At 45.7% G+C, this 24782-nt stretch overlaps 1 pseudogene; it reads right to left on the bottom strand.

Moving 5' to 3' along the window:
- Window positions 1-19199: 19199 nt before the first annotated feature.
- LOC123153138 (DNA topoisomerase 2-like) lies at window positions 19200-24400 on the bottom strand (annotated as a pseudogene).
- Window positions 24401-24782: the final 382 nt, after the last annotated feature.

Genomic DNA, 24782 nt, shown 5'->3' on the forward strand with positions numbered 1-24782 from the left:
CCATGTGAGGCAGCTAGTGAAAGTAGAACTCGAATAGTGGTCAGTCGAGCCACAGGTGAGTAAGTATCAAAGAAGTCTTCACCTTCCTTTTGGGTATAACCCTTAGCCACGAGCCGAGCCTTGTACTTTTCAATAGTACCATCAGGCCTAAGCTTCTTCTTGAATACCCATTTGCATCCTATAGGTTTGCACCCATAAGGACGATCAGTTATCTCCCAGGTTTCATTCGCCAAGATGGAATCCATCTCGCTACGAACCGCTTCCTTCCAGTAGTCAGCATCTTCAGATGCATAGGCCTCTGAAATAGAACTGGGAGTATCATCTACGAGATACACAAGAAAATCATCACCAAAAGACTTTGCAGTCCTCTATCTCTTGCTCCTAGTAGGAACTTCATTGTTCTCCTACACAGGACTTTCAAAGTGTTCCATCGAAATGGCAGGTTCGGTAATTGTAACTGGTTCCTGATTCGATGAACTAGGCATCTCCTGATTAGATGAGGTAGCCATATCCTTCATGGGAAAGATATCTTCAAAGAAAGTCGCGTCATTCAACTCCATGATCGTACCGACATGCATGTCAGGTACCTCAGACTTTACAACCAAGAATCTATAGCCAATGCTATGAAAAGCATATCCCAGGAAAACAAAATCCACAGTCTTTGGTCCAAGCTTCCCCTTCTTTGAAATTGGAGCATTGACTTTCGCCAAACAACCCCATGTTCACAGATAAGAGAGTTTTAACCTTTTCTTCTCCCATTCCTCGAATGGAGTTATCTCTTTGTTCTTTGTGGGGACTCGGTTTAGGACATGACATGCTGTCAATATCGCCTCCCCCCACCATGCCTTGGAGAGACCCGATGTGTCTAACATGGCGTTAACCAAATCAGTTAGAGTATGGTTCTTTCTTTTGGCCACCCCATTTGACTGAGGTGAGTAGGGAGGCGTCCTCTCATGGATTATACCATGTTCCGCACAAAAAGCATCAAACTCATTGGAAAAATACTCTCCACCACGGTCGGACCTAAGCCTCTTGATTTTCCGATCAAGTTGGTTTTCCACTTCAGCTTTATAGATCTTGAAAAAGTTCAAAGTCTTATCCTTAGATTTCAGAAGATACACACGGCGGTATCTAGTGGAGTCGTCAATTAACGTCATGAAATATTTCTTTCCACCTTTTGTCAAAACACCATTCATTTCACATAGATCTGAATGTATGAGCTCTAGTGGTGCAATATTTCTCGTTTCCGCAGTCGTGTGAGATTTACGAGGTTGTTTAGCTTGCACACACACTTGACACTTAGATCCCTTGACAGTGGTGAAACTAGGGATTAAGTTCAACTTTGCCAGTCGCGACATGCAACCAAAGTTAACATGACAAAGATGTGAATGCCACACATTTGATTCACTATTGTTGCAAACATGATTAACAACTTTATTGCAAACGTCTGATAAGGATAAACGAAACAGGCCTCCTGACTCATAGCCTTTACCAATACAGGTTCCATACTTGGATATTACAAATTTATTTGACTCAAAGACAAGCTTGTAGCCATCTCTACACAGAAGAGATCCGCTAACAAGATTTTTATTGACGGAGGGGACATAATGCACGTTCTTCAGCCGCACGATCTTCCCCGAAGTAAACTTCAGACCGACCGTGCCAACACCACGAACAGAAGCACTTGAATCGTTGCCCATCAGCACGGTTGAAGTCCCTACGGTATGATAAGACGAAAACATGGAAATATCACCGCATACATGCACATTAGCACCCGTGTCAATCAACTAATCAAGAGAATGACATACTGAAAGAATAGTGGGAAATATACCATACCCACCATCCTTCATGTCAGTGTCTCCAATGACAACATTAGCGGTCTTGCCGCCTTTCCCAGGATGACGCTTGTCATAGCGCTTAGGGCAACTAGGAGCCCAATGATCAGGATCCCCACACACATGACAATCACCTTTCTTCTTGCCATTCTTCTTCTTGAAGTTCGTGTGTTACACAGCCTTGTTCTTCCCATCAAACTTTGCTTTTCCATCAAACTTGCCCTTGTTCTTGAACTTGTGGGGCTGGAAGTTCTGCTTTGGTACCACATTGGCACTAGATCCTCCCTCAATACCTCGAGCACGCGTGTCCTTTGCTCTCGCCTTTACTTCCACATCAAGAGTGCCAATGAGATCCGGGACAGAAAACTCATGCCTCTTATGCTTCAGCAAGGTAGCAAAGTTCCTCCATGAAGGAGGAAGCTTAGTGATGATACCTCCGGCAACAAACTTGTCCGGTAGCATACAACTGAAGTGCTCAAGTTCTCTAGCAAATGACTGTATCTCATGAGCTTGCTCAACCACGGAGCGCTCTTCAGTCATCCTGTAATCATAGAATTTCTCCATGATGTACAACTCAGTGCCAGCATCCGAGACCCCAAACATGGCCTCGAGTGCATCCCACATATCTTTTCCATTATCAATTGACGCATAAGCATCAACTATGTTCTCACCAAGAACACTCAAGAGAGCAGCCTTAAACAGAGTATCCATTTTTTGAAAAGCTTGTGCCTGTTGAGCATCAAGCTCTCCTTCAGGTTTGCCAAGAGTGGCGTCATAGCAACTCATGGTTTGAAACCAGAAGACTGCTCTCACGCGCCACCTCTTATAGTGGATACCCTCAAACATAGGAGGTCTCATGGAAGCAGCAAAACCACTCGGGGTAAATTGCCTATAATAAGGTTTTTGGATTGTTAGAAATATGAGCAATTTACCGAATGATTTTATTAACAGAAATACTAGATAAAGCATGACTAATATAGTAGAGATAAAACAAGTCATGCGTTCGGACAGAGAGAAGGCAAAGAGCATCTGCATATATGAACTTGAACTAAACACATCTAGAACAGACACTAGATGAAGTTGCATATATGAAGTAGAACCTAACACATGTAGGACGGAAAGTAGAGCAAAGAACTGTGTCATGACATCTAACAGAAAGAGCAAGAACACGTACGGGACAACAACAGTGGAAGTGCTGGACTTGGGGTCGGTGTCCTGGCCTGCCATGTCGTCGAGGAGATCGTGGACGTCGGGGAAGTAGCCGTCGGTGACCAGATCGTCCGTGATGAAGCAGCCAGTAGTCGCGCTGGGCGCTCCCCAAAAACCTTATCACCCTTCTCCCGTACAGGACTCAAAAGGTCTAGTTTCGGAGGTCTAGTGTCCCGACCTGCGGTGCACGCCGCAAGCCGGGATGGGGAAGATCGTAGCAGCAGCGCAGTGCTCAGGAACTTGTGGCGAGAGGAGGAAGAGGTTCTGTGCGTCTCTCTGGGAGGAGCGACCTCCCTTTTATAGGCGCAAGAGAAGGAGGCGAGAGGGCAACGATGGGAGGCGAAACGAAGCGAACAGCCAGCAGCCAAAGGGCTGCACCGTTCGCATTCGAACCCCACTTTCGCAAAAATCTTTTCATTTTCCGTGTGACCTTTCGTATACCCGTAGTGCGTGGCAAAAATTTAGATATCGGCTCGGCTCATTCCCGCAACCCGCGGCGCGTCGTGACGAGGCGTGGCGTGGCGTGGCGAGGCAGGCAACGGAGGAGGAGAGCGCGTGGATATCCCTCTTGTTCTCATGCTCGTACAAGTGAGGAAAGAACCTCCCTTATAAGGAGGTCCAACTCCCACTCAACTAGTAATGTGGGACTAAACTTTAGTAGTATCCCTTGCCTTGCACAAATGGGCTAAGTGGGCCTCTAGGATTTATTAGGAATTTCTGAAACTGCTATTGGGCTAGGCCCAAAATAGACAAAATTCCAGCAATCCCCCACCAGATCCCAGAGGCACACAAAAATTGCCTTTGGTTCCAAAACACTGTTTTATATACCGGTACTGCAGTGGAGACTGTTAAGTTGAACTTCCACCTAGAACTCTATGCTACACTAGTAAGCAACTTGAACAGTGGACTGGGCCTTGAACTGCAAGTTTTCTGCGAATATAGCTTCACATAAAGCCTTGACCGATACGTGGCTACCGTGGGTCTTCCCCGCGGGTGGAGCTTATACGTCATACTCCGTGACCTTTCATGAGTTTACTAGAGTGAACCCTACTCTCATAGATTGCGACGTTTGACAATCAGACTCATATAGGTGTGTTCTTCAAAAGATGTTCTGCAGGATAACATCTCTGCTTTAATGCGCCACTTAGAACACATTAAGATATATATCAACCTACCATGCAGATTAGGAGAGTATTGCATCTTCATGGAGTGGTATTGTGAATAGTAAGGATACTCTCCTCTCAGTTGACCAACAGCTTGTCTTCCACATCTAATTCACGGGATCTCCGATCACAAAGAATAGGTTACCACTGTGAACAACTCATATTGTGGGTCTCATACCCATCTCCCTCGATGCATTACCTATCACATTACGTGATAGACCCTTAGTAAAAGGATCTGCCAGATTTTTAGACGTTTGGATATAATCCAATGCAATAACTCCGGAGTTTTTCATTTTCCTGACAAACTTTAACCTTCTCTGAAAGTGTCTTGATGACTTCATGCTATCCTTTGAACTGCTCACTTTCGTGATCACAGTTTGATTGTCGCGGTTCATAAGGACACCCGGTACAGGTTTCTCAACAACCGGCAAGTCATTCAAGAGCCGACGAAGCCAATCTGCTTCAACCGTAGCTGTATCTAGTGCTGTGAGTTCTGCTTCCATTGTTGACCTCGTTAAGATGGTCTGCTTGCAAGACTTCCAAGAAACAGCGCCACCTCCATGAGTGAATACATAACCGCTCGTGGCCTTTATCTCATCAGCATCTGAGATCCAGTTTGAGTCACTATACCCTTCAAGCACCTTTGGATGCCCGGTTTAGTGAATTCCATATTTTGTAGTGCCTTTCAAATAACGTAAAACTCTCTCTAGAGTTTTCCAATGCACATCTCCTAGTTTTGAGACAAACCGACTCAGTTTGCTAACAGCAAAAGAGATGTCAGGTCTTGTAGCACTTGCTAAGTACATAAGCGAGCCAATAATATGAGAATATTTCAATTGATCTCTAGCAATTCTTTGATTCTTTCGAAATAACACACTCGCATCATATGGTGTTGGAGAGGGCTTGCAGTCACTATAGTCAAAGCGACTCAAGATCTTTTCCACATAGTGAGATTGAAGCAATGTAATTCCACCATCATCGTCTCTCAACAACTTGATGTTCAGAGTGACATTAGCCACTCCTAAATCCTTCATCTCAAAATAACGAGATAGGAAATCCTTGACCTCCTTAATAACATTCACATTTGTTCCGAAAATCAGTATGTCATCAACATACAAGCAAAGGATAACTCCCTCTCCCCCACCATGGAGATAGTACACACATTTGTCAGCTTCGTTTACAACAAAGCCTGCAGTTGTTAAAGTTCTTTCAAACTTCTCATGCCACTGTTTGGGTGCTTGCTTGAGTCCATACAAAGACTTCAACAACTTGCACACTTTTCCTTCCTGACCATCTAGTACAAACCCATCTGGTTGTTCCATATAAATTTCCTCGTCCAACTCTCCATTTAGGAAAGTAGTCTTAACATCCATTTGATGAATGAGAAGACCATGTGAGGCAGTTAGTGAAAGTAGAACTGGAATAATGGTCAGTCGAGCCACATGTGAGTAAGTATCAAAGAAGTCTTCACCTTCCTTTTGGGTATAACCCTTAGCCACGAGCCGAGCCTTGTACTTTTCAATAGTACCATCAGGCCTAAGCTTCTTCTTGAATACCCATTTGCATCCTATAGGTTTGCACCCATAAGGACGATCAGTTATCTCCCAGATTTCATTCGCTAAGATGGAATCCATCTCGCTACGAACCGCTTCCTTCCAGTAGTCAGCATCTTCAGATGCATAGGCCTCTGAAATAGAACTGGGAGTGTCATCTAAGAGATACACAAGAAAATCATCACCAAAAGACTTTGCAGTCCTCTGTCTCTTGCTCCTAGTAGGAACTTCATTGTTCTCCTCCACAGGACTTTCAAAGTGTTCCATCGAAATGGCAGGTTCGGTAATTGTAACTGGTTCCTGATTCGATGAACTAGGCATCTCCGGATTAGATGAGGTAGCCATATCCTTCATGGGAAAGATATCTTCAAAGAAAGTCGCGTCATTCGACTCCATGATCGTACCGACATGCATGTCAGGTACCTCAGATTTTACAACCAAGAATCTATAGCGAATGCAATGAAAAGCATATCCCAGGAAAACAAAATCCACAGTCTTTGGTCCAAGCTTCCCCTTCTTTGAAATTGGAGCATTGACTTTCGCCAAACAACCCCATGTTCGCAGATAAGAGAGCTTTAACCTTTTCTTCTCCCATTCCTCGAATGGAGTTATCTCTTTGTTCTTTGTGGGGACTTGGTCAGGACATGACATGCTGTCAATATCGCCTCCCCCCACCATGCCTTGGAGAGACCCGATGTGTCTAACATGACGTTAACCAAATCAGTTAGAGTACGGTTCTTTCTTTTGGCCACCCCATTTGACTGAGGTGAGTAGGGAGGCGTCCTCTCATGGATTATACCATGTTCCGCACAAAAAGCATCAAACTCATTGGAAAAATACTCTCCACCACAGTCGGACCTAAGCCTCTGGATTTTCTGATCAAGTTGGTTTTCCACTTCAGCTTTATAGATCTTGAAAAAGTTCAAAGCCTCATCATTAGATTTCAGAAGATACACACGGCGGTATCTAGTGGAGTCGTCAATTAACGTCATGAAATATTTCTTTCCACCTTTTGTCAAAACACCATTCATTTCACATAGATCTGAATGTATGAGCGCTAGTGGTGCAAGATTTCTCGTTTCCGCAGTCGTGTGAGGCTTACGAGGTTGTTTAGCTTGCACACACACTTGACACTTAGATCCCTTGACAGTGGTGAAACTAGGGATTAAGTTCAAATTTGCCAGTCGTGACATGCAACCAAAGTTAACATGACAAAGACGTGAATGCCACACATTTGATTCACTATTGTTGCAAACATATTAACAACTTTATTGCAAACGTCTGATAAGGATAAACGAAACAGGCCTCCTGACTCATAGCCTTTACCAATACAGGTTCCATACTTGGATATTACAAATTTATTCGACTCAAAGACAAGCTTGTAGCCATCTCTACACAGAAGAGATCCGCCAACAAGATTTTTATTGACGGAGGGGACATAATGCACGTTCTTCAGCCGCACGATCTTCCCCGAAGTAAACTTCAGATCGACCGTGCCAACACCACGAACAGAAGCACTTGAACCATTGCCCATCAGCATGATTGAAGTCCCTGTGGTCTGATAAGACGAAAACATGGAAATATCACCGCATACATGCACATTAGCACCCGTGTCAATCACCTAATCAGGAGAATGACATACTGAAAGAATAGTGGGAAATATACCATACCCAGCATCCTTCATGTCAGTGTCTCCAATGACAACATTAGCGGTCTTGCCGCCTATCCCAGGATGACACTTGTCATAGCGATTAGGGCAACTAGGAGCCCAATGATCAGGATCCCCACACACATGACAAGCACCTTTCTTCTTGCCATTCTTCTTCTTGAAGTTCGTGTGTTACACAACCTTGTTCTTCCCATCAAACTTTGCTTTTCCATCAAACTTGCCCTTGTTCTTGAACTTGTGGGGCTGGAAGTTCTGCTTCTGTACCACATTGGCACTAGATCCTTCCTCAATACCTCGAGCACGTGTGTCCTTTGCTCTCGCCTTTTCTTCCACATCAAGAGTGCCAATGATATCCGGGACGGAAAACTCCTGCCTCTTATGCTTCAACTAGGTAGCAAAGTTCCTCCATGAAGGAGGAAGCTTGGTGATGATACCTCGGGCAACAAACTTGTCTGGTAGCATACAACTGAAGTGCTCAAGTTCTCTAGCAAATGACTGTATCTCATGAGCTTGCTCAACCACGGAGCGCTCTTCAGTCATCCTGTAATCATGGAATTGCTCCATGATGTACAACTCAGTGCCAGCATCCGAGACCCCAAACTTGGCCTCGAGTGCATCACACATATCTTTTCCATTATCAATTGACGCATAAGCATCAACTATGTTCTCACCAAGAACACTCAAGAGAGCAGCCTTAAACAGAGTATCCATTTTCTGAAAAGCTTGTGCCTGTTGAGCATCAAGCTCTCCTTCAGGTTTGTCGAGAGTGGCGTCATAGCAACTCATGGTTTGAAACCATAAGACCGCTCTCACGCGCCACCTCAGTGGATACCCTCAAACATAGGAGGTCTCATGGAAGTAGCAAAACCACTCGAGGTAAATTGCCTATAATAAGGTTTTTGGATTGTTGGAAATATGAGCAATTTATCGAATGATTTTATTAACAGAAATACTAGATAAAGCATGACTAATATAGTATAGATAAAACAAGTCATGCATTCGGACAGAGAGAAGGCAAAGAGCATCTGCATATATGAACTTGAACTAAACACATCTAGAACAGACACTAGATGAAGTTGCATATATGAAGTAGAACCTAACACATGTAGGACGGAAAGTAGAGCAAAGAACTGTGTCATGACATCTAACAGAAAGAGCAATAACACGTACAAGACAACAACAGTGGAAGTGCTGGACTTGGGGTCGGTGTCCTCGCCTGCCATGTTGTCGAGGAGATTGTGGACGTCGGGGAAGTAGTCGTCGGCGACCGGATCATCCGTGATGAAGCAGCCAGTAGTCGCGCTGGGCGCTCCCCAAAAACCTTATCACCCTTCTCCCGTACAGGACTCAAAAGGTCTAGTTTCGGAGGCCTAGTGTCCCGACCTGCGGTGCACGCCGCAAGCCGGGATGAGGAAGATCGTAGCAGCAGCGCAGTGCTCAGGAACTTGTGGCGAGAGGAGGAAGAGGTTCTGGTGCGTCTCTCTGGGAGGAGCGACCTCCTTTTTATAGGCGCAAGAGAAGGAGGCGAGAGGGCAACGACGGGAGGAGAAACGAAGAGACAGAGACAAAGCGAACAGCCAGCAGCTGAAGGGCTGCACAGTTCGCATTCGAACCCCACTTTCACAAAAATCTTTTCAGCTTCCGTGTGACCTTTCGTATACCCGTAGTGTGTGGCAAAAATTTAGATATCAGCTCGGCTCATTCCCGCAACCCGCGGCGCGTCGTGACGAGGCTTGGCGTGGTGAGGCGGGCGGCGGAGGAGGAGCGCGCGTGGATATCCCTCTTGTTCTCATGCTCGTACAAGTGGGGAAAGAACCTCCCTTATAAGGAGGTCCAACTCCCTCTCAACTAGCAATGTGGGACTAAACTTTAGTAGTATCCCTTGACTTGCACAAATGGGCTAAGTGGGCCTCTAGGATTTATTAGGAATTTCTGAAACTGCTATTGGGCTAGGCCCAAAATAGACAAAATTCCAGCAATCCCCCACCAGATCCCAGAGGCACACAGAAATTGCCTTTGGTTGCAAAACACTGTTTTATATACCGGTACTGCAGTGGAGACTGTTAAGTTGAACTTCCACCTAGAACTCTATGCTACACTAGTAAGCAACTTGAACAGTGGACTGGGCCTTGAACTGCAAGTTTTCTGCGAATCTAGCTTCACATAAAGCCTTGACCGATACGTGGCTAACGTGGGTCTTCCCCGCGGGTGGAGCTTATACGTCATACTCCGTGACCTTTCATGAGTTTACTAGAGTGAACCCTACTCTCATAGATTGCGACGTTTGGCAATCAGACTCATATAGGCGTGTTCTTCAAAAGATGTTCTGCAGGATAACATCTCTGCTTTAATGCGCCACTTAGAACACATTAAGATATATATCAACCTGCCATGCAGATTAGGAGAGTATTGCATCTTCATGGAGTGGTATTGTGAATAGTAAGGATACTCTCCTCTCAGTTGACCAACAGCTTGTCTTCCACATCTAATTCACGGGATCTCCGATCACAAAGAATAGGTTACCACTGTGAACAACTCATATTGTGGGTCTCATACCCATCTCCCTCGATGCATTACCTATGACATTACGTGATAGACCCTTAGTAAAAGGATCTGCCAGATTTTTAGACGTTTGGATATAATCCAATGCAATAACTCCAGAGTTTTTCATTTTCCTGACAGACTTTAACCTTCTCTGAAAGTGTCTTTATGACTTCATGCTATCCTTTGAACTGCTCACTTTCGTGATCACGATTTGATTGTCGCAGTTCATAAGGACACCCGGTACAGGTTTCTCAACAACCGGCAAGTCATTCAAGAACCGATGAAGCCAATCTTCTTCAACCGTAGCTGTATCTAGTGCTGTGAGTTCTGCTTCCATTGTTGACCTCGTTAAGATGGTCTGCTTGCAAGACTTTGAATAAATAGCGCCACCTCCATGAGTGAATACATAAGCGCTCGTGGCCTTTATCTCATCAGCATCTGAGACCCAGTTTGAGTCACTATACCCTTCAAGCACCTTTGGATGCCCCGTGTAGTGAATTCCATAATTTGCAGTGCCTTTCAAATAACACAAAACTCTCTCTAGAGCTTTCCAATGCACATCTCCTGGTTTTGAGACAAACCGACTCATTTTGCTAACATCAAAAGAGATGTCAGGTCTTGTAGCACTTGCTAAGTACATAAGTGTAACACCCCGGATGTAATTTACCTTTTATGTATCCCAACTCTTGCCGTTCCCGGCACTAAGTTATTTTATTTCCTCGTTGTTTGGTTTTTGCCTTCATGTGTTTTTGTCTTTGTCATGCATCTCATACCATATCATCATGTGCATTGCATTTGCATACATGTTCGTCTCTTGCATCCGAGCATTTTCCCCGTTGTCCGTTTTGCATTCCGGCGCTCCTATGTCCTCCGGTGGCCCTTTCTACCTCTTTTCGTGTGTGGGTGTTAAACGTTTTCGGATTGGACCGAGACTTGTCATGCGGCCTTGGTTTACTATCGGTACACCGCCTGCCAAGTTTCGTACCATTTGGACTTCGTTTGATACTCCAACGGTTAACCGAGGGACCGAAAAGGCCTCGTGTGTGTTGCAGACCAACACCTTTCCAAACTGGCCCTAAACCCACCTAAAACTCTTCTATCATCTAGAGCGTTCAATCACGATCGCGTGGCCAAAAACCGCACTCCATTTGGAGCTTCCTAGGCTCCTCTACCCCTATTTAAAGACCTTCCCTGAAATTTCCGGATCAAAACACCCCTAACCCTAGCCCCACTCCTCTCTGCGTGGGCGGACACGTCCGCCGCTGCCGGACATTCCCGCCGCCGCCACTCCCATCGCGCCACGTGGCGCCGCCACCCCACATCGCTGCCTCCTCCGCGCGGGCCCGCCGAGCCCGTGGCCGGCCCCCGCGGCCCATCGCGTCCGCCGCTACCTGCCTCTTCTCCTCGCCCGAGCCGGTGAGCTCCCGCGGCCGCACCGCCGCGGTCGCCATCGTCGGCGACCTCGCTGCCCCGGGCGCCGCCGCTCTCCTCCGGGGCCGTCCCGCCTTGCTCCGGCCGGCCTCCTCCGACCTCCGGCCGAGCCCCGCCGCCGTCCTCCTCCATGCAGCCAAGGCCGACGTGCCTCCTCTCCTCCAAGTCCGGCGACGTCCCGCAGCTCCGGCGAACAGTAGCTCCCCGGTGAACCTCGGGTCGCATGCACCCGGATCTGGATCTAGATCATCATGAGGGTTGACTTTTTCCCCTCCAACCCTAATTTTCTTGCATACATTGACATGCCATAACTCTGCATCCATAGCTTCGATTCGTGCGTGTAGCATATCAAAATGTTCGTCTCGACGAGTACATCATTTCATCTCATTGCATCATTTTCATTTGAGTTCATCTTGATGCCCGAAATGCTGTTGGAAGAGGGCTATGTGATGAATATGTCGGATTTGTTTCAGCAAATAACCGTTTGTCATTTTTGCCATGATTAATGTGTGCATGCTATGATCCTGAGCTCTACATGTGTTTTGATGTATGCCTTGCCATCTTTACAGGGGTGTATACCATGTATTTTTGTGATCTTTGTGGTGACTAGCACAAGCATGAAAAGTAGCTTACTCAATGATGTTGATTTCAGGGACTTAGAATTTCACACAGTCCTTGTCCTGTTATTGTTTTTATGCCATATGTTCATATTGTTTCCTAGTGATTCGTGCCTTTTTTGAGCATGATCAGTAAGGATGTTTTGTAGATAATGTTGAGATCTTTCCATCCATGTCTTTGTTTGCATTTATGGAACACCTTAGCTTGAGTCAATCGAGCTCTACTTTTGCTATAAAATGTTCCTGGCAGATTGTTAACATGTCTAGCGATTTTGCCGAGCTTGTTGTTGTTGATCCATGCATTCTATGTTGTTGTTCTTGCCATGTCTAGCTTATATGCCATGTCTTCTTGCTGGGTGTATGCTTAGATTATCATGCAGTACCTCGTAGTGAGTGCATCGAGCTCGTAAACATGCCTACTTGTTAATCTGTTTTGCATGCTCCAGTTTTTCACTAAGTCTGAATCTGTTTGTGTTTTTGCTATGTTCACATGCTTGCAAATGTATTTTCTGATCACTTTTGGCTCAAGGTCACTAAGGGACTTCTGTTATATGCTTTGAGTGGCTTCATGCCATGCCTTCCTTTGCCATGATATGTTCCTTTAGCATGTAGTTATCATGCTCTAAAGTTTGCTTCCTGATGATAAATGCCTGATTTGTTGTTATTTCACTAAGTCTGAAACCTGTTATCTCTTGCACTTTTGCCATGCTTGTTTGAACCTGTTAATGGATGAATTAGCCATAGCTCAGTGTTCATCTTTTGTCAATTATCATGGGTGGATCCCTGCCATGTATTTTGTTGCTATGTTTGGGTGCTGTAGCATATTTATCTTGATGCATTTAAAGGGCTACTTGCTGATTATCGCAGACCGGTGCCACATTTGTTTTGCTTGCCATTTCCAGACCGTGCATCCGGTTTCGGTGATCTTTATATCAATTTCAACCGAAATCATCTCCTCTTTCAAGTGGCACTCTTGGTTTTCCAAGTTGAGGCCAGGTTCATTCATTCCTTTCCAAATCATGCATATGCATTACATACCGCATCCCGCATATCATACCATGTTTGCATCATGATTGATCGAGCATTGCACGTGGTTGATTGTGTTCCTTTGTGCTTGTTGTTCTTGTTTGGGTAGAGCCGGGAGACGAGTATGTGATCGAGGAGCCTGTTGAGTACGCTTATGAGGATCAAGGCAACTCTGAGAACTTTGCAGGCAAGATGACCATACCCTCGAAATCACTTCTATCTTTGCTTGCTAGATGCTCGCTCTTTTGCTTTGCCTATGCTACGATACCTACCACTTTCTTATCATGCCTCCCATATTGCCATGTCAAACCTCTAACCCACCATGTCCTAGCAAACCGTTGTTTGGCTATGTTACCGCTTTGCTCAGCCCCTCTTATAGCATTGCTAGTTGCAGGTGAAGATTGGAGTTTGTTCCTTGTTGGAACTTGTTTATTGTTGGGATATCACAATATTATCTTGTTTATCTTAATGCACCTATATACTTGGTAAAGGGTGGAAGGATCAGCCTTATGCCTGGTGTTTTGTTCCACTCTTGCCGCCCTAGTTTCCGTCATATCGGTGTTATGTTCTCGGATTTTGCGTTCCTTACGCGGTTGGGTTATAATGGGAACCCCTTGACAATTCTCCTTGAATAAAACTCCTCTAGCAATGCCCAACATTGGTTTTACCCTTGGGTTTCGTGGACTCAAGGGTCATCTTATTTTAACCCCCTGGGCCAGTGCTTCTCTAAGTGTTGGTCCAACTGAGCGATGTCCGGGGCTACCAGGGGCAAGTCTGGGCTAGCCTACCTAACGTCTGGCTCATCCGGTGTGGCCTGAGAACGAGATATGTGCAGCTCCTATCGGGATTTGTCGGCACATCTGGGTGGTGTTGCTGTTTTAGTTTTACCATTGTCGAGATGTCTTGTAACCGGGATTCCGAGTCTGATCTGTTTGTCTTGGGAGAAGGAATATTCTTCGTTGACTGTGAGAGCTTGTGATGGGCTAAGTTGGGACCCTCTGCAGGGATTTGAACTTTCAAAAGTCGTGCCCGTGGTTATGGCCAGATGGGAATTTGTTAATGTCCGGTTGTAGAAAACCTGAAACTTAACTTAATTAAAAGGCATCAACTGTGTGTGTAACCGTGATGGTCTCTTCTCGGCGGAGTCCGGAAAGTGAACACGGTGTTGGAGTAATGCTTGACGTAGGTTGTTCTAGGATCACTTCTTGATCATAGTTGTTCGACCTTGCCTTTGCCTTCTCTTCCCGCTCTCATTTGCGTATGTTAGCCACCATATATGCTAGTTGCTTGCTACAGCTCCACATCATACCTTTGCCTTTCCTATAAGCTTAAATAGTCTTGATCGCGAGGGTGTGAGATTGTTGAGTCCCCGTGACTCACAGATTCCTTCCAAAACCAGATGCAGGGACCGATGATTCCGCTCCAGGTGACGCGTTTGAGCTCAAATGGGAGTTCGATGAAGACTCTCGTCGTTACTACATTTCTTTCCCAGATGATCAGTAGTGGTGCCCAGTTAGGGCGATCGGGGACTTTGTCGCATTTGGGGGTTGATCTTTATTTTGGTTCCGTAGTCGGACCCTGAGTGTATTGGATGAATGTAATAACTTATTTATGTATTTGTGTGACATGGCAAGTGTAAGCCAACTATGTACCTTTCCCCTTTATTTATTTACATGGGTTATTGTGAAGATTACCTCACTTGCGACATTGCTTTCAATGCGGTTATGCCTCTAAGTCGTGCTTCGACACGTAGGAGATATAGCCGCATCGAGGGCGTTACAATAAGCGAGCCAATAATCTGAGAATATTTCAATTGATCTCTAGCAATTCTTCGATTCTTTCGAAGTAACACACTCGCATCATATGATGTTGGAGAGGGCTTGCAGTCACTATAGCCAAAGCGAGTCAAGATCTTTTCCACATAGTGAGATTGAAGCAATGTAATTCCACCATCATCGTCTCTCAACAACTTGATGTTTAGAATGACATCAGCCACTCCTAAATCCTTCATAACAAAACAACGAGATAGGAAATCCTTGACCTCCTTAATAACATTCACATTTGTTCCGAAAATCAGTATGTCATCAACATACAAGCAAAGGATAACTCCCTCGCCCCCACCATGGCGATAGTACACACATTTGTCAGCTTCATTTACAACAAAGCCTGCAGTTGTTAAAGTTCTTTCAAACTTCTCATGCCACTATTTGGGTGCTTGCTTGAGTCCATACAAAGACTTCAGCAACTTGCACACTTTTCCTTCCTGACCATCTAGTACAAACCCATCTCGTTGTTCCATATAAATTTCCTCGTCCAACTCTCCATTTAGGAAAGTAGTCTTAACATCCATTTGATGAACGAGAAGACCATGTGAGGCAGCTAGTGAAAGTAGAACTCGAATAGTGGTCAGTCGAGCCATAGGTGAGTAAGTATCAAAGAAGTCTTCACCTTCCTTTTGGGTATAACCCTTAGCCACGAGTCGAGCCTTGTACTTTTCAATAGTACCATCAGGTCTAAGCATCTTCTTGAATACCCATTTGCATCCTATAGGTTTGCACCCATAAGGACGATCAGTTATCTCCCAGGTTTCATTCGCCAAGATGGAATCCATCTCGCTACGAACCGCTTCCTTCCAGTAGTCAGCATCTTCAGATGCATAGGCCTTTGAAATAGAACTGGGAGTGTCATCTATGAGATACACAAGAAAATCATCACCAAAAGACTTTGCAGTCCTCTGTCTCTTGCTCCTAGTAGGAACTTCATTGTTCTCCTCGACAGGACTTTCAAAGTGTTCCATCGAAATGGCAGGTTCGGTAATTGTAACTGGTTCCTGATTCGATGAACTAGGCATCTCCTGATTAGATGAGGTAGCCATATCCTTCATGGGAAATATATCTTCAAAGAAAGTTGCGTCATTCGACTCCATGATCGTACCGACATGCATGTCAGGTACCTCAGATTTTACAACCAAGAATCTATAGCCAATGCTATGAAAAGCATATCCCAGGAAAACAAAATCCATAGTCTTTGGTCCAAGCTTCCCCTTCTTAGAAATTGGAGCATTGACTTTCGCCAACCAACCCCATGTTCGCAGATAAGAGAGTTTTAACCTTTTCTTCTCCCATTCCTCGAATGGAGTTATCTCTTTGTTCTTTGTGGGGACTCGGTTCAGGACATGACATGCTATCAATATCGCCTCCCCCCCACCATGCCTTGGAAAGACCCGATGTGTCTAACATGGCGTTAACCAAATCAGTTAGAGTACGGTTCTTTCTTTCGGCCACCCCATTTGACTGAGGTGAGTAGGGAGGCGTCCTCTCATGGATTATACCATGTTTCGCACAAAAAGCATCAAACTCATTGGAAAAATACTCTCCACCACGGTCGGACCTAAGCCTCTTGATTTTCCGATCAAGTTGGTTTTCCACTTCAGCTTTATAGATCTTGAAAAAGTTCAAAGCCTCATCCTTAGATTTCAAAAGATACACACGGCGGTATCTAGCGGAGTCGTCAATTAACGTCATGAAATATTTCTTTCCACCTTTTGTCAAAACACCATTCATTTCACATAGATCTGAATGTATGAGCTCTAGTGGTGCAAGATTTCTCGTTTCTGCAGTCGTGTGAGACTTACGAGGTTGTTTAGCTTGCACACACACTTGACACTTAGATCCCTTGACAGTGGTGAAACTAGGGATTAAGTTCAACTTTGCCAGTCGCGACATGCAACCAAAGTTAACATGACAAAGACGTGAATGCCACACATTTGATTCACTATTGTTGCAAACATATTAACAACTTTATTGCAAACCTCTGATAAGGATAAACGAAACAGGCCTCCTGACTCATAGCCTTTACCAATACAGGTTCCATACTTGGATATTACAAATTTATTCGACTCAAAGACAAGCTTGTAGCCATCTCTACACAGAAGAGATCCGCTAACAAGATTTTTATTGACGGAGGGGACATAATGCACGTTCTTCAGCCGCACGATCTTCCCCGAAGTAAACTTCAGATCGACCGTGCCAACACCATGAACAGAAGCACTTGAACCGTTGCCCATCAGCACGGTTGAAGTCCCTACGGTCTGATAAGACGAAAACATAGAAATATCACCGCATACATGCACATTAGCACCCATGTCAATCAACCAATCAGGAGAATGACATACTGAAAGAATAGTGGGAAATATACCATACCCAACATCCTTCATGTCAGTGTCTCCAATGACAACATAAGCGGTCTTGCCACCTTTCCCAGGATGATGCTTGTCATAGCGATTAGGGCAACTAGGAGCCCAATGATCAGGATCCCCACACACATGACAAGCACCTTTCTTCTTTCCATTCTTCTTCTTGAACTTCGTGTGTTGCACAACCTTGTTCTTCCCATCAAACTTTGCTTTTCCATCAAACTTGCCCTTGTTCTTGAACTTGTGGGGCTGAAAGTTCTGCTTCTGTACCACATTGGCACTAGATCCTCCCTCAATACCTCGAGCATGTGTGTTCTTTGCTCTCGCGTTTTCTTCCACATCAAGAGTGCCAATGAGATCCGGGACAAAAAACTCCTGCCTCTTATGCTTCAGCAAGGTAGCAAAGTTCCTCCAGGAAGGAGGAAGCTTAGTGATGATACCTCCGGCAACAAACTTGTCTGGTAGCATACAACTGAAGTGCTCAAGTTCTCTAGCAAATGACTGTATCTCATGAGCTTGCTCAACCACGGACCGTTCTTCAGTCATCCTGTAATCATAGAATTGCTTCATGATGTACAACTCAGTGCCAGCATCCGAGACCCCAAACTTGGCCTCGAGTGCATCCCATGTATATTTTTCATTATCAATTGACGCATAAGCATCAACTATGTTCTCACCCAGAACACTCAAGAGAGCAGCTTTAAACAGAGTATCCATTTTATGAAAAGCTTGTGCCTGTTGAGCATCAAGCTCTCCTTCAGGTTTGCCGAGAGTAGCGTCATAGCAACTCATGGTTTGAAACCATAAGACTGTTCTCACGTACCACCTCTTATAGTGGATACCCTCAAACATAGGAGGTCTCATGGAAGCAGCAAAACCACTCGGGGTAAATTGCCTATAATAAGGTTTTTGGATTGTTGGAAATATGAGCAATTTACCGAATGATTTTATTAACAGAAATACTAGATAAAGCATGACAAATATAGTAGAGATAAAACAAGTCATGTGTTCGGACAGAGAGAAGGTAAAGAGCATCTGCATATATGAACTTGAACTAAACACATCTAGAACAGACACTAGATGAAGTTGCATATATGAAGTAGAACCTAACACATGTAGGACGGAAAGTAGAGCAAAGAACTGTGTAATGACATCTAACAGAAAGAGCAAGAACACGTACGGGATAGCAGCAGTGGAAGTGCTGGAGTTGGGGTCGGTGTCCTCGTCTGCCATGTCGTCGAGGAGATCGTGGACGTCGGGGAAGAAGTCGTCGTCGGGGAAGTAGTCATCGGCGACCGGATCGTTCGTGATGAAGCGGCCAATAGTCGCGCTGAGCGCTCCCCAAAAACCTTATCACCCTTCTCCCGTACAGGACTTAAAAGGTGCAGTTTCGGAGGCCTACTATCCCGACCTGTGGTGCATGCCGCAAGCCGGGATAGGGAAGATCGTAGCAGCATCGCAGTGCTCAGGAACTTGTGGTGAGAGGAGGAAGAGGTTCTGGTGCGTCTCTCTGGGAGGAGCGACCTCCCTTTTATAGGCGCAAGAGAATGAGGCGAGAGGGCAACGACGGGAGGCGAAACGAAGAGACAGAGACGAAGCGAACAGCCAGCAGTCGAAGGGCTGCACCGTTCACATTCGAACCCCACTTTCGCAAAAATCTTTTCAGCTTTCGTGTAACCTTTCATATACCCGTAGTGCGTGGCAAAAATTTAGATATCGGCTCGGCTCATTCCCGCAACCCGTGTCGTGGCGAGGCGAGCGGCGGAGGAGGAGCGCGCGTGGATATCCCTCTTATTCTCATGCTCGTACAAGTGGGGAAAGAACCTCCCTTATAAGGAGGTCCAACTCCCACTCAACTAGCAATGTGAGACTAAACTTTAGTAGTATCCCTTGCCTTGCACAAATGGACTAAGTGGGCCTCTAGGATTTATTAGGAATTTCTGAAACTGTTATTGGGCTAGGCCCAAAATTGACAAAATTCCAGCAGTTGTATCCTGGGTGCTGTTGTAGATGCCTTCGCACGTTCAGAAAAAATATGCTGGCGCTCATATCTTCTTTGCTCCTGTTGAGCTTCAAATTTTGCATCAAGCACATCCAGTTCCTTCTCAAGAGCATCATGATCTCTCAGCCAAAGAATTTCCGGTTCTGTATTAAGCAGGCTTTCAAGTTCGCCCTCTAACTTCTCCTGTTGCGTAATGAGGTCCTCCACATTCTCCGTAAACAAGGCAACGAAAAGATAATGATAATCACTTGCATTAACCCCTGCTGCAGCTTCAGCAAGTCTGTTGTCAATTATTTCTTCTATGGGGTTTTTCTCTCGGAAAGGAGGATACTCCATCCGCTTCAGCTCCAGCAATAGCTCTACCCTCTCCCTGTTAATGATAATGATGTCCCTAGAAATATAAGCAAGAATAAACCTAACTTTATTCTTAACCTTCAGCACCTCTTTCCTAATATTTTCCACCATTACCGCCTTTCTTCTCGCATAGAATTCGAGCCTCAGGGTGAAGAACTCTTCAAGTACGTCTTCTGGGCTGTCATATTTTCTGATTTTAACTTTATTCTTAACCTACAGCACCTCTTTCCTAATATTTTCCACCATTACCGCCTTTCTTCTCGCATAGAATTCGAGCCTTAGGGTGAAGAACTCTTCAAGTACGTCTTCTGGGCTGTCATATTTTCTGATTTTACCATGTGAGTCAAACAAGTACATTGTTGGTCCTATTGTGGTTGTCAGTTTGAATTTCTTCTCAAGGCCCTCTTGCTTAGCAATATTCATGTTTTGCTCACTCAATATAACCTCAAAATCCACATCTGCATGACTACATCGCGACCTATATCCCTCTAGAAACGGTGGCTCCTTGTCCTTATCCATGCCCTTACCATTTTCCTTTTCCTTATGAGGACACATGGATTTAAGAAAATGTTCGTAATCTGCCGACCAGCAGCGGACGGGAAGCTCAGTAATTGTAAGCATGGTGCAATCAACTTCCTCTATAACACCAGTGATGGTATATGTCACACCAGTTTCCTTTGATCTTGTCTTAGTCAAAGAACCCTGGAACCCCTTGTACCAAGGGTCCATTGGTATAATAGGCTCTTTGTTTAGCATCCTTTTCAGATTAGCAATGATGTCTCTTGGATTATAGTTTGGGACATAACCAGTGCCAACATCTTCACTTCCATTGACCAAAACCATGGGAATGATTGGTATATGCCAACTGGGTTCAATTGACTGTCCATCTTCATTCAAATAGTTCAGAAGAATATCATCATCCTTTGGAAAAATTAAACGGGTGACAGGTGGTAATCTGGTGTAGAGGTCCTTAGTACTACCAGCATCTTTTCCCCCCAAATTTCTGGTCCCAAACAGGCCACCAGGCTCCAAAAGACTAATATTATTGCTGCCAACAAATTCCTGAGCCATTCCTATAATTATGCTTGCTAGACTCTGCTTACTATATGCTGAGTGTGCTGACGCATAACCAATGAGCTCGGTGACAAAAGCTTCTTCAACAAAATTCCTCTTGAATGAGCAAAACAAAACTTTCCTCTGTCCTCGTTTAAGGCCGTCAACCATTGAAGGTACAGACGATTCAAGGTCTGCCATCGGGAAGAGTATCAGCTATTTGTTGATAAAATCACTGTATTTGATGTGTTGCCATTCCTTCCTCCCAGCGATCCATTCACCATCTTTGTCATCTGCCCAAACAAAACCCTTGTGATGGCAGATATCTTCAAAGCAATCCCGACCTTCTTGTGTTGTGCTGGTTCCAAATCCCTTGTAGTACTTTATAGACCACAAACTTGAATTCCCTCCTAACTTGTCTTTGCATGCTTCATAGTCTGGCAATGAGTAAAATGACTTGACAGATTTGCTCATGTTACTGGTTTTCTTGATAATTGGACTGATGAACTCAACCAAGAAAGAAGGAACTTTGAGGAGAGATGGCCAGGATGAGTGAATGAAATTGAGTAGCAACCCTTTGATGTGGGAACCATCGTGGTCAGCAAAAGCCTTCGCTGAATCTCGTTCAGTAAGTATCAAGGTGCACTTTTCAGAGTCCCTCCCACCAGCGTCATCTGCATTCTCTAGCTTAGGGATGGCAACAAAACTTTCCTCTTGCTTCCATCAGTCTTATGTAGTCCCTTGCTTAGTCTGAACTCAGCAAAAGAAAGGAGCTTGTTGACAACACCCGAGTTGGAGACTCTGTTAAGGAAATCTTCAGAGAGCTCGCACTTGGACCCAAAGGTTCCTTGATGAGTGGTCAAGGTCTCTTTGGTCTGTAAATCAAATGCAGGGTTATCAATGAGCGCATTAACAAATACCCATAGGTAGCCCTTCACCGTATGCAATTTCATGTTAGCATGCTTGTTCCTCTTGTTCACAACGCCCATCACATGGTTGGCAATTTGGTCTGCAACGTAGTCAACATGAGTTCCACCTCTTAAGGTCGCAATTCGATTTACAAAACTAACCTGATGAAACTGGCCTTCATTTAGACTGACACACACCTCCCAACGATCGTTTACCCTTTGGTAAATTCTTGGTAGCTCGATTCCTTCTTTTGAAGCAGAGTCAATATACAGTTGCACGTAATCTGAGAAGCTTTTTGCCGACAACTTCTCACCATTCAACTCAACCTTCACGGTTTCGCCAAGGGTGCCCGCCATATCAACAACTCGCTTCCTCATGAGCGCCACGGCATCATCTTCGAGCACGGTCATGTTGAATTTCGCAAGGTCAGGCTTGAAGGTAACTCTGGTCCAGTTATCTGACGGCTCACACTCTGTAATCTCAGGCTCCGACTTCTTCCCCATGTTTTCAGAGAAAACCTGCTTGAACTTCTTCTGCCGGCGCCCATCAGCGGTCTCGATGACGAACTCGGTGGAGAAGATGTTGGCGAGTACGGCGCCGTAGCTCATTCGCATCATCTCCGGCACGTAGAGGCCCTCCTCCTGGTGGATTTCGACGGGCATGCCGTTTCCATTGTTGTAGACAGAGATACAGCACCGCTCGACGTCGATGTCGACCCGGAGGGAGTCCATGGAGGGGTCGCGCTGCAAGTTATCGGCGGCCTGGACGAGGATCTCGTCGAAGATGTTGTGGAGGCCGGGGACGTAGGTGACGGGGCTATGCACCATGGCACCTTCCTTGTAGACCCAGAGCGTCTGCGTGTGCTTCTCGACCGAGCCGACGTGGGTGTCCGGGCGCAGCAGGATTTGCTCCAGCGGCGTGTTCTTCTTCTTGTACATCTCCTCGATAGTGTTCTCCCCGCCGCCGCCCGCGGCGTAGTTGTGCGAGAAGCTGGGGTTCGCCGGCGGCGGGGGACGATGACAGCACACAGAGGTGAGGTTGTGTGTGCGCTAGGGTTTTGGGTGTGGTGGGATTGGGGATTTGAGAATTTGGCCAAAGGACGTATTTTTGAGAACTCAATTCTGGGGAGTTCCCTTTTTTGAGAACTCGATTCTGGGGACCTATTCGGCGCTACAGTCGACGAAAAGGATCCCTTGCGCTAGCTAGCTCAGTTCGTGGGCTGCAGCACAAGAACTCCATCTCATGATATCAACTGACTGCAAGTAACTGGTGTCCGATATCTCCAAAGAAACCTTAGGGGCACATGGGGCAATTATTAATGAGATCAGGGCAAAAGCCACTTCTTCTAATTCTGTTTTCATTTTCGAGGGTCGTGCTGTGAATTATGAGGCACACAAATTAGCTCGCTTTTCTCTTTTTCAGGGCTTGGGCCGCCATGTTTGGCTTGGCACACCCCATGACCTTTGTTGTATCCCACATCATGTGGTTTTCGATGAAGAATAAAGTTCTTTTCACCCCTCAAAAAAAAAGAGGTCTTCTGGTATGTCTCATAGAAACAACGACGTCTTCTGGTTCAAGCCGTTCTTTTTTTTCATTTGCTATTTCCTACTATGATGGCCACCGGTTTTTACATAGTTTATTTAAAATAATTTGAGCATTAGGAAACTTTAAAAATTCAAGCGATTTAAAAAATGCAAATTTGAAAAAAGTTCATTGATTTTTAGAAAAAGTTCATATGTTTTGAAAAATGACAAATTTGAAAAATTCATAATTTTTTTACAAAAGTTCATCAAATATTAAAAAGCTCATCAAATTGAAAAAATGTTCACAATATTTGAAAAAAGTTCATGAATTTTGAAAAATAAACTTGATCACAATTTAAAAAATCATTGAGTTTGAAAAAAGTTAACAGTTTTTAAAAAAAACACGGCTTTAAGAAGAATAATAATAAAAGAAAAAAATAAGAAAGAAGAAAAAGGGGTACAACTGAACACAACAGGTGTGGTTTCCCTCGGCTGCAACGCCGTTAATACAGAATAAAGAGATCTTGGGTTCAAGCTGTTGGGAAACCGTGGCCACCGAGGGGTGGTGGCAAGCAATACGCACGGGGTAACCCCTCCCGTTTCCCCCACTTTACGTTAAGTGGGTACTTATCTTTTAATCCTGGAGTCCCTATATAAAACAACAAGGAGCTATCATTGTAATCTCTGATCATTGATTAATAAAGCTGGTCTCCTCCATATTTCTCTGTGTCATTTACTTTCGTGTATTCGACTACTTCGACTACTTCGTCTACGACGCTCGCCCTCGCTCCGCAACCTCGGACCGGACTCGCCGGCGGAGTTGCGGAACACGTTATCAGCACGCTTCGCTCCATCAACTCTCCGTCAAGCCTGCGTCAAGCCTGCATCACGCAGGCTTTCGTCGATCCCGCGGAGGTATAAGATCCGATCCCCTTTTTGCAGAAATGGATTCCTCTCGTTACCGCAATTCCGTTTTTGCGATTAGTTTATTTTTCGGATTTCATCTACCTATGGTGCGCATTTTCCTCCCAAGAACCGATCTGATGAATACGTCGCCAACCAATGTCGATGTTCTTGGACTAAGAGGAACTTGTTGACTGCACTATAGGGAGTCGGTACGCATCGCGATCCAGATGGTCGTGGTACCGCCGCAAAAGCACCAGATGTGCCATGCGCCGTCGGAGTTCCGGATGAACGCGACGAAGATCGCATCCCGAGACGTACTAGCAGCGACCCCGCTGGTTGCCGGCGTCGCGCCGCTGGCTGCCGCCGCCACGTCCTGCTAACGCCGTGCTCACGTGCCCTGCTGGCTGCCATCGCCGCGCGCCGTAGCGCAGCTGCCGTCGCCGCGCTCGCGTGCCCGTTGCACGCGCAGCCGCCATGCCCTGCTTCGAGGGCCGTCGTGCCCGCGCAGGCCTGCTGGCCACGCCGCGCCGTGGCCGTGCTGGCCGCACCGTGGCCGCTGGCTGCACTGGCCGGCCCTGGTCGCCGCTCCGGCGAGCCGCGCGCGCCTGGCTAGCCCCGGTCGCGCCCCCGTGCGCGTCGCCGCCGCACCCCGATGCGGGCACTAGGGGAAACCCTAGCGTCGCTACGGGAAAGGCCGTCGGCTGGCTCCTGGGCCGGATGGGCCGCAACAGTGGGGATCCCTTCATAAAAAAAGGGGGCGCCGGCTGTAGCGCGGGATTTTTGCAATTTAGCC

Source organism: Triticum aestivum, chromosome 7A (genome assembly GCF_018294505.1).
Source record: "Triticum aestivum cultivar Chinese Spring chromosome 7A, IWGSC CS RefSeq v2.1, whole genome shotgun sequence".
Classification (NCBI taxonomy): Eukaryota; Viridiplantae; Streptophyta; class Magnoliopsida; order Poales; family Poaceae; genus Triticum; species Triticum aestivum.